This window comes from Camelus ferus, chromosome 1 (genome assembly GCF_009834535.1).
Source record: "Camelus ferus isolate YT-003-E chromosome 1, BCGSAC_Cfer_1.0, whole genome shotgun sequence".
Taxonomy (NCBI): Eukaryota; Metazoa; Chordata; class Mammalia; order Artiodactyla; family Camelidae; genus Camelus; species Camelus ferus.
Window position 1 is genome coordinate 58,026,716 of NC_045696.1, and position 7,442 is coordinate 58,034,157.

Here is a 7,442-nt window from a genome sequence, read left to right on the forward strand (position 1 = left end):
GATAGCAGAACTTGTATTATTCTTCTGGATAAAGGCAATTAGCTAACACAGATGGACACCCCAATTACCAGGTGAGTTTGGGATGAACTATGTGTAACAAAAGGTGCTGTCAAGTCCTCTTACTTGAGGACTAGTTATCATTCTTCTTGAGAGCATGTGTCATGGCCTGTATCTGCCTGGCTATACATATAGGTGAGATTTCTCTCCGTTTTAGCACCCCTTTAGTGGATTGCCTGTGATGAGCACCACATTCTGGTTTAATACTTAATCATTAACTTTTTCTTTCTTTCTACTCTCTTTCTTTCTCTTCTACTTTGTGGAACAGTTTTCTGGGTTGGCAGAAGATATGTTTTTTAATGATATTTCCCCCAACAGTTGCTTCTGGTCCATGACAGCAGAATTGAGGAGCTGCCGAAGAGACCATATGGCCTGCAAAGCCTAAAATATTTGCTATCTTGCTCTTAATAGAAAATTTTTGCTGCCCCTCTGGTCTAGGTGACAAGGTGTGGGTGCAAGATATTAGAAAAGCTGAATCATTCAGTATAATAAAGTGAGAGGAATTTGAGGTTTGTGTGGGTGACTCAAAGAAAAGTGATCAAGGCTGAGGACGTCGGGACGGGGTGGAGGAGGAAGTGGATTTTAGGGCAAGGGGTTGCAAACCCAATTGTCTAGTGGGGGCTAGAGGTTAATGTCAATGAATGAAGTGAGCCAAATGGAACTTTCAGTGAACAGAAGCCAGGAGTTGGCTGATCCTGGCTCCACTTGATTGCTGACATGTGAGGGAATAAATCAAGTGTTGGGAACTGGTCCAACTTTTTCCCAAGAGAAGCTGGAAATCTGAGGTTTATATGGTAAACTCACACTGTTCCAATGTTAGCATCTAATTCAATTTTCAAAAGCAGGTCGTAGGCAGGCTTCAGTTGGGTGGCTACCAACTTTTAACTGCTGATCTAGCACTTGTGGGAAGACCTCTCCATATTAACACTGAGTGAGGAGATGGTTTAGATAGGAAATGGCTGATAAATTCCTGGAAATACTTAGGAATGACATTGACCTAGGAGTTGATTCCTGCACTGAGATATAACTAGTCCAAATCTTCAGTGAATGTGCCAGTGATGATTTGAGGGAAAGAAAGAAGATAGTGTCTTTAACACAGGAGCAGCGTGGAAACAGGAGCTAAGAAGCAGATTTCATGCAAATCAAAACTACAATGAGGTATATCATCTCACACCAGTCAGAATGGCCATCATTCAAAAGTCCATGAATGATAAATGCTGGAGAGGGTATGGAGAAAAGGGAACCCTCCTACACTGTTGGTGGGAATGCAGTTTGGAACAGTCGTTATGGAAAACAGTATGGAGATTCCTCAAAAACTAAAAATAGACTTACCATATGAGCCAGCAATCCCACTCCTGGATTATACCCAGGGGGAACCTTAATTCACATGCACCCCAATGTTCGTAGCAGCACTATTTACAGTAGCCAAGACATGGAAACAACCTAAATGTCCATTGACAGATGACTGGATAAAGAAGCTGTGGTATATTTATACAATGGAATACAACACAGCCATTAAAAATAATAAAATAATGCCATTTGCAGCAACAAGGATGGACCTGGAAAATGTCATTCTAAGTGAAGTAAGCCAGAAAGAGAAAGAAAAATACCATATGATAGCACTTATATGTGGAATCTTTAAAAAAAAAAAAAAGACAAACAAACTTGTAAATTTACAAAACACTCAGAGACGTAGAAAACAAACTTATGGTTATTGAGGGGGAAGGGGATGGGAAGGGATAAATTGGGAGTTTTAGATTTGCACATACTAACTAATACACATAAAATACATAAACAACAAGTTTATACTGTATAGCATATTCAATATCTTGTAGTACCCTATGGTGAAAAAGAATACAAAAACAAATACATGTATGTTCCTATATGACTGAAGTGTTGTGCTATACACCAGAAATTGACACAACATTGTAAACTGACTATATTTCAATAAAATTTTTTTTTTAAAAAAAGAAGCAGATTTCAATCTGGAAAAGTGCAGTCCCCCTGAAAAGAGCTATATTGGTGAGGGAACTTCCCACAGTACAATGGATGGGGACTTGAGATATTTTATTTGGACAGTAAGTAAAGAATAATCCAAAACAGGATATAATTTGGGAACTAGAGTACCAGCACAGAGTAAGTCCTAAATAAATGTTGGCTTTTGTAATCAGCCATTCTTTGGGGGACTACAAATGAAAACAGGATCACTTGGCCCGGCAACATCAGCTGGGACAGAAATAAACAAAGGGAGCTCAAAAGGAAAAGATTAGGCGTATGTGGTGGCTTTAAATATGTCATCAAATTCTTATCAACACTCCTCCTGGGAGGAAGTGGAGTCTATTTCTCCTCTCCTTGAATGCGCACTGGTCTTAGTGATTCGCTTCTAACGAAGAGAATGCTGGAGAAGTGGTGCTGCATAACTTTTGAGGGCAGGTCATAAAAACACAATACAGTATTAGTCTCGCTCTTCTCTCTCTTTCTCTTCTCCCCTGTCCCTCTCGACATGCCTTAGGAGCCAGGCTGCCACCTTAGAAGTCCAGCTACCCTGAAGCTGTCATGCTGGAAAGACTACATGGTGAGCCTACATATTGATGGAGATGCCAGAGGAGCCCCAACTTTTCCAGCCCTCAGCTGTTTGAGTTGTTTCAGTTTAGGCACCGGACGTGTTTGAGTAAAATAGCCTTTGAGATGACTCCAGCCTCCCCTACAGTCGGACTACAAGCACACGAGAGACCTTGAGGGAGATTGCCCACATGAGCCCAGCCAACCCCCAGAATCTTGAAAGATAATAGTAATAAGTGAGTGTTGTTGTTTTATATCACAATATTTTGGGGATGGTTGTTAAACAGCAAAAGACAACTAGAATAATGTATTCAGCTCCTGCTGTGTCAAGAATTTTTAAAAGCTAGATTCATTGCTGGATATAAAAAGAGAGTTATTTATACTGAAACTTCTTTATGTTCTTGCCTTGATTTCACTGACAAATTATGGGAATTAAGGAAGAAGTTGATATGTAGGATAGAGATTTCATTTATTTTTAATTCAGGGATATGATTGACTTATGGAAACAAAAAAATTTACCAAACAGAGTAAAGACTTCTAGAATGTAAGGGCTTTAAAATATCTACCTTCTTGTATGTAGAATAACTCACAAGATTGTGCTTTCTGACTGATGGTAATATGTCATCCAAATACCTTGAATTTGAAACTGCAAGGAGGAAGGACACTGCTGATTTTTTTAGAAGGTGCTCTGGTTGGGCTGTGAAAGATGCATGGATCGGGCCGATGGCCCTCGTTCCCAATTGCTGATCTGCCCTCATTCAATGGAATGAAAAGATGCTTTAAAACATCATACCCAATTATGTTACAGGCTGGCTTCTCCAGGGATCTGACACTCACATGAAGTGTAGTATGCAGGATGTTTACTAGGGAATGCCCTTGGGGTCAGCACCTGTAGAAGGGAGACAGAAGAAGCTGGATTGGACAAAGAGGTCAAGCTGCAGTGTGGGCCAGAAGATAGCTTCAGTTGACCCCAAAGGGTGCTTGACCACTAAAATGGCCTGTCAGAGCTGTCCCATGTTTGGCTGGGAAGGCTGGGCCTTTATATTCTCAACCAAATCAGTCATTGGATGAAGGCTACCCCAGGAAGGGCATGGCCTTGGGCAAGGCAGCTCTGCCACTGATGTAATTCCTAATGAGCCGAGAGCTGAAGGCTGTTGGCTGATAGCATGTCCAGCAGCTGAGTCAACAGGTCTCTCCTTAAAGCAGACCCTGCGTGGTGCGTCACTGTGACTACCTCAAAAGAGACAAACACTGTGGCTGAGAATGGATCATCCATTCAGTTTCTAAGTATGGCTTTTGCCTGCAAACATCAGGATTCCAACCAGGAGCGATGAGTTTCAAGGGGAATTGACTGAGCTATAAGCAAAGGAGACTTGAGAACATGACATAGTCTCCCTGGAGTTTGGGGATGATTTTATCAACCTCTGAATTTCTGAAATTTCTGCCTATGTGGTCAAATTCTAGGCAAAGTTGTGTCATCTCAAGTCTATGAATGTATTTTAGTTTCTGGCTATGAACTGCATTTTTATGACTCTTTTCAGCTTACTTTGGATTTGACCACTGCTCATTGAACTTGAGAAAAAAAATTATTAGTAAGGACACAGGATTTGATAAAACAGATTTGGATGTTGTATTGTTAAAAGTCACTTTCCTGTACCCTATGACTTATTTAGTTATAAAACACCTGTAATTCGAAATGACCACATTATCTTTCAAGTTACTACTTTGAAGAATATTATTTAATCCAATTGATTTGACAGGACCATGCTTGTGCAGAAAAGAAAGTTAATTAACGCAGCAGGCCTGAGACACATCCTTGGAAAGGCCTGCTTGCAAAGTTGGCCTCTGGTTGGCATCTGATCTTAAATTTGGGGAGGGGCCCCCCAGTTCCCTAATTGATAAGAAATATGGCTCACTTTGTACGACCAACGTGGTTTGTGTTGAATGCCCAGCTTTCCTTCAGGGAGTCTGGAATTTTGGTTCATGCTAAGTAGAGAGTGCCTGCGTGACCAGCCCTAAATAAAAACCTTGGGCACTGAGTCTGTAATGGGCCTTCCTAGCAGACAACATTTCACATGCGTGGTCATAATTCAGTGCTTGAGGAATTCAGTGCATCTTTTGCGACCTCACTGGGAAAAGACCCTTGGGCCATCTTTCCTCCAGACTCCCCCCATGCACCTTCCCACTGCTAACTTTGCTTTGTATCCTTTCACTGTAACAAATTGCAGCTGTGAGTATTTCTGTGCTCTGAATTTTGTGAGTCCTCTTAGATTATTACTGAACCCGAGGGGTGATCTTGGGACCCCCAACACAGTATTATTATCCTACATGTAATTAAATCATGTTTTTCTGTCTGATGGTCTACACCTGGGAAATGTAGTACTCAATGATACCTTTTCTTAAATTAAAGCCAAAAGTAGTCATGTTTACTCATAAAGTTAAGTGAATAAAAGATTGGTGGTTAATACAGAAGACAGAGGATAGATTTCAAGGACTAATATCCACTATTAGCCATTTCCATAGAACTGATACAATCTGGGACCAAGAGCCAGTAACTAAGATCTCCAATCCATTTTCTAAGAAGCCTGGAAAAAAGCCTTCACCTCACCCCTTCTCATCACCCCCTTTCTACCTCCCCTCTCAAACAAAGGATGGGAGAGATGAGGCAAAAGCAAGGCCGGTGAGGGACCATGCTGTGAGCTGTCAGCAGCCCTGCGAGCAGCAGCTGGGGAGGGGGTTTATTACCCTGCAGAAGGGATCTGAGCAGAACAGCACTGAGAAGGATAGCGCTGAGCTCTAGGGGAAGATTGCCTGGGTTTGTATCCCAGCGTTACCTTTAACCAGCTGTGTGACACTGGGGCAAGAGAGTTAACCTTTTTGTGCCTCAGTTTCCTCTTAGTAAAATGGAGGAAATATTAATTTTCTCATAGGCTTGTTGTATTAATTATTACATTTTAACCTTTAAGCTACAGTGTGTCCTTGTTTTATGATTTTCGTTACTGCTTTTATTTTTTCCAAGGTATATTTCTCAAAGGTAAAGAAGAGATTAATGAATGTCTTGGTGACTAACTGGGCGCAGAAATGAAAGGAAGCCATCAGCTTCAAAGCCTATTTGACTAGGAGAATATTAGTACAGCACTTGTACTAAGCTGTGTGTGGGGTTGGGAGGAGAGCGTACTGACTGCTCTATCTGACAGTACCACCTCTGTTGGGATAAGGGTATAGTTTTGTGCGGAAGCTGGCTCATACTGGATCACCAGAGCTGACTGTTCAATTTTCAGAAGTTTTGTGAGCCAGATATTAACCACCATTATTTAGAATTACATTGTATGAATTTAGAGAGGTAACAGAAAAGTGGCTTACCCCACTTCTGACATCATGTCCTCTTTTCGGGGTCCAGACTAGGAATTTCAGGAGCCAAGCGAAGCGAAGAGGTGAGCATGAGAAACAGGGGGCCTGGAGCTGGTTCGTAGAAAAGTTGAAAGGAGCCTGATGCTAGGTTTATAGAAGTTCGTAGAGAAGCTGAAAGGGGAAATTTTGAGGAAACAGAGAAAGGGAAGTTCAGCCCCCAAATGTAAATGTGAGTGTTCTATTAAAATCAGCTGAGACTATGAGGTGGCAGGAGAAACAAGGAACAGCCACGTAAAAAAACAGCCACCTCTCTGTTGGCGTCCGCTCCCCTTCCTCCCCCCCTCCCCCCCCTCACCCTTGATAGGGCACTTGCTTCCTTGGAAGGAAATGAGCTTCAGGAGGCAGACGCCCCTGTGAAACAGAAATGTGAGAGAATTAGCACACTGTAGGTGGGGGAGGTTATGGGTTCAACAAGTGAAAAGGGTCAAAATTTAGGAGAGAAGACAAAGTACTTCAGGGGCTAATGATGGTTAACAATTTGCTCCTAGAAATTTTTTCCCTTGGCTTTCAAGACCTGCCATCCTGATCCTCTGATAGTTCCTCCCCAGTCGACCCGGGAATGATGAGCAGACCATATGTGTGGCCAGGCACATTGCTGAGGATTAAATAAATCCTCAAAAGAAATCCAGAAATGGCTAGCTAAAACTTTTACTATAGTTTCAGCTTCACTCTGATTTTTATAAAATGATGGTGTGAGGAAAAAGATAAACTGTTTGCCCTGTTCTGGACCCTCAAACTGGGGAGAGGAGAGTGCTGATTTTAGTTGTGGTTTGAAATGAAAGGGTGACAATGCTCTGAAGGGAAAGTCACTACTGTGTGGCTGAGAGCAGTTACCCCGCCCTTCTGCATCCTCCCCACTTACCCCTGTTGGGGTCCAGGGTGATTTGGACTGGGTGATGAGCGCCACCTGCAGGAAGAAAGCTGGAGGTAGTAAGTAACTTAGGGTTTAGCATTATTCTGGATCAGAAATTAAAGTCCAGTAAACACTCTTTGACCCATCTCTGGTTCTCTTCTTCCTGAAATTTAGTTTCACTGTGACTAAGAGACAATACGTAAGGTCTAGCCCTGCAGGAAGAAGCAGCTCTAACTTTGGCAGAGTCTAAGAGACCTCATAACCTCCTTCACAAAGAAAACAGAATCCGGCAGGAGAGAATTCCCAGACCTCCCCAACACCAATCATTCAAAATCACCCACTTCCGTACTCCACCCGCACCTTCTTCCTGGTGCAGTGGGGAAACTGTCCCCTTCCTGAGGCTAGTGCCTCCAGTATCCCTTCCCACCATCTCTCACAATCTGTGTCCTCAACCTTCCTTACACTTCTTTCTACAAATATTTAAACATATCTAAGACTCTTCAATCTTAAATATATTTAAAAAGCCAGAAAAACAAAAATAACAACTCCCTGATTCTAT